Source organism: Heteronotia binoei, chromosome 3, assembly GCF_032191835.1.
Source record: "Heteronotia binoei isolate CCM8104 ecotype False Entrance Well chromosome 3, APGP_CSIRO_Hbin_v1, whole genome shotgun sequence".
Taxonomy (NCBI): Eukaryota; Metazoa; Chordata; class Lepidosauria; order Squamata; family Gekkonidae; genus Heteronotia; species Heteronotia binoei.
Genome location: NC_083225.1, coordinates 167,203,372 through 167,207,314, shown reverse-complemented (window position 1 = coordinate 167,207,314; position 3,943 = coordinate 167,203,372).

Below are 3,943 nucleotides of genomic sequence, written 5' to 3'. Positions count from 1 at the left end.
AACAAAAGCCTTCTTTCCAACAAAGGCAGCGCTCTCAACAGCCCAAAAAAGCATCCCCCCCTAACAAGCAGTCTCTTTGACTTCCCCATACAGTCACCCTACCCCACGCGTCTCTCCCCATTCTACAGGACTTGGAGTTCAATTACAACCGACTCCTGGGTACTCACCATCGTACGCCTGGGGTACGCACTCGAGTTCGCTTCACTACCTCGCCACCACTACTTTGTCACTACCCCTCCATCCCACCACCTCCATCAGGAGATTCTGGACTTGCTCCAGAAAAAGGCCATAGAACCTGTTCCCCCCCAACATCGGGGAACGGGGTTCTACTCAAGGTACTTCCTGGTCCCCAAGAGGGATGGAGGCAAGCGTCCTATTCTAGATCTTCGGAAGCTAAACAAATTTATCCAGTACAGGAAATTCAGAATGATCTCGCTGCAGTCCATCTTGCCCTTGATTCCAAAGAATTCCTGGATGGCTTCCCTAGATCTTCAGGACGCTTACTTCCATGTGACTATCCGACCTCAACATCGCAGATATCTCCGGTTTGCGATGGGCCAACATCATTACCAGTATGTTTCTCTACCATTCGGCCTCTCCACTGCACCCAGGGTTTTCACCAAGTGCATGGCGGTGGTGGCAGCTGCTCTACGGATCCGAAACATCACAGTCTTCCCTTACATAGACGACTGGCTCCTCATTGCACCAACACCAAATCAGCTCGAGTCCAATCTCCACGCAGCACTTCTCCTCCTGTCTTCTCTCGGCTTGAGGGTGAATGTCACCAAATCGCACTTCACCCCCACTCAGCATCTCAGCTTCATAGGGGCCCATCTCCACACCTCTATACACCGTGCCTTCCTCCCAGAGGACCGCGCTCTGACAATCATCAGCCTTGCCAGGCTGGTCCAGCTACAACCCATCCAACCGGCCCTAACTATTCAGCGCCTTCTAGGTCTCATGGCCGCTACTACAGCAGTCCTCCGCTTCGCAAGGTTACGAATGAGACCACTTCAGCTCTGGTTCGTACATGCCTACCGTCCTCATGTGCAACCTCAGAGCACCCTGCTCACCGTCCCCAGGAGAGTCCTTCCCTCTCTCACTTGGTGGACCGTCCTCGACAACCTCCTCGAGGGCATGCCGTTCCTACCAACTACTCCAACGGCTACCGTGACAACAGATGCCTCCATGTGGGGATGGGGAGCCCACTTAGAAGGCAAGACTGTCAGAGGTCTCTGGACTCCTCAGGAGAGGACCTTGCACATAAACTGTTTAGAACTGATTGCTGTACACAGAGCTCTCCAATCCTTCCTCCCTCTCATCGGGGGTCGCCACATCCAGATCTCCACAGACAATATGGCAACAGTCTTCTATGTAAACAAGCAGGGAGGCACCAGATCTCTTCGACTGTGCCGCATAGCTATACTGCTCTGGGAATGGTGTATCAAACACAACATCCACATGACTGCCATCCACCTCCCAGGTGTCGAGAATGTGCTGGCCGACTCACTAAGCAGACTACGCATAGACGACCACGAATGGTCCATCAATCTGACCTACCTTCGTCGGATCTTCAGGTGCTTCGGCACTCCCAAAGTGGACGTCTTTGCCTCCAGGGACAATGCCAAATGTCATCGCTTCTACTGCAGGAAGGGCAACGATGCCTTCCTACATCTCTGGAGGGGTCCCCTCCACTACATTTTTCCACCAACCCCCCTACTGACACGGGTGTTGACAAAGGTTGCACGGGATGGCACGGACTGCATCCTTATCGCACCGTGGTGGCCGCGGCAACCGTGGTTCACCAGACTTCTGCAAATGTCACAACACACTTACCGCCGCCTCCCGATCGTGGGAGACCTCCTATCGCAGGCGAACGGCCAGATACTTCATCACAACCCTCGGGTTCTGGCCCTCACTGCCTGGAGGATACACTCGCCTGCTTTTCCACCGAAGTAACCAATATCCTTCTCAATGCAAGAAAGCCTTCCACCAGACTTTCGTACCAACGCAAATGGAAGCGCTTCTGCTCCTTCGTCGCATCCTATCATCTAACACCTGAAGTAACACCTCTAAACCTGATTCTAGATTATCTCCTATCCCTGCAGAAATCAGGCCTGTGCTACTCTTCACTTAAAGTACACCTCTCTGCCATCTCGGCATTCCATGACACCATTGATGGCAAGACGGTTTTTTCTCACCCCTTATCCAAATCCTTCCTCAAGGGAATGCTGCACCTACATCCACCTGTTAAACCGTTCGTCCCAACGTGGAGTTTATCCCTTGTTCTTTCCTGTCTAATGAAGGCCCCCTTTGAACCCATGGCGACAATACAGCTCAACCTTCTTTCCTGGAAGACAGCATTGCTAATAGCCCTTACCTCTGGTAAGCGGGCAAGTGACTTATGTGCCTTCCGACATGACCCTCCCTACACCATCTTTCACAGGGACAAGTTTGTCTTGCGACCGGATCCTACATTCCTCCCTAAAGTTGTCTCCAAGTTTCATTTGTCTACTTCAACTTCGCTACCAACGTTTTTCCCTAACCCATCGGACCAGGGGCAGCGAGCGCTGCATTCTCTGGATGTCAGAAGGGCGTTAGCCTTCTATCTCAATCGCACACAACCTTTCCGTAAGGACCCTAACCTGTTTGTGGCCTACGGCAAACCTCGCAAGGGACACAAAATTTCTACCCAGAGACTATCCAAATGGGTAGTTAGTGCCATCAGGTTGTGTTACGAACTGGCTAAACAGCCTCCTCCCGAAGGCCTTAAGGCTCACTCTACTAGAGCGGTCTCGACGTCTTCGGCCTTTCTACAAGGCGTCTCTCTAGAGGACATCTGTGCGGCTGCATCGTGGTCCTCTCCTTCCACGTTCGTCTCCCATTATGCTTTGGACGTTCGTGCGAGACGGGACGCCTCCTTCGGCCAAGCAGTCCTCCGGTCCATCTTCCACTGAAGTATGGTGAGTGTTTTTGGCTCCTGCCTCTAGGTCTTGGATTATGATGTGTTTTCTTATGTGACTAACTATCTTCTTTTACCAGCACCCTCCTCCAGGTTACTCAGCTGGCTAGTCACCCATGTGTGGGACTGCACAGAGACCACGAAGAAGATAAACAGGTTGCTTACCTGTAACTGATGATCTTCGAGTGGTCATCTGTGCAGTCACACACGCCCACCCAGCCTTCCCCGCTGCTGGCCTCTTGTAATTGTTGCTTAACCTTGTATAGTGTCAGTGCCAACGGCGGCTGGAAGAAACTGAGTGGAATGGGCGCTCCCCCCCCGCTCCAGGCATGCGCGGTCGCTGCCTGCTCCCCAGGGCGGGAGGGGAGCGCGCCAAAAGCGCTATAGGCGAGCTATTGGAACTCCGAGGAATGGATTCATTGCCTGCGGCAAGACCCATGTGTGTGACTGCACAGATGACCACTCGAAGATCATCAGTTACAGGTAAGCAACCTGTTTGTCTTCCTCTATTGGTGTTTTCCACCAGTAGGTGAAAAGCTTTTGTTGTTATTTCTTTTGGCATATCCCCAATAACAGTAATCAGCCTTTCTCTCTGATTCTGGTGTTATGTGTTTTTAGTGAAATATTTTATAATTCTAAATGTCTGCTGTTAATCGTTCAAATGTTTTTATGTGCACCACCTTAAGGATCCTAATTGGGTAGAAAGGCAGCATAAAAATACTAAACAATAATTTCTATGGGCAGTTACAATGAATTCAGCATATATGTGGCAAGAGCTGGTGTTGTTGCAAAGAACCTGTGCTACTTAAGGCCCCAGTTCAAACTGCATCTCCACCATGAACTCATCTCTACTAAGCAGATATTAATTCTGACCTACAGTGAAGGGCTGTTTGGAAGAGCCTTTGAGATAAATGTTATGTGAAGATCTGACTGAATGCCTGCTAAATTTTATTACAACAGACTGCAGTCATACAAACCTTA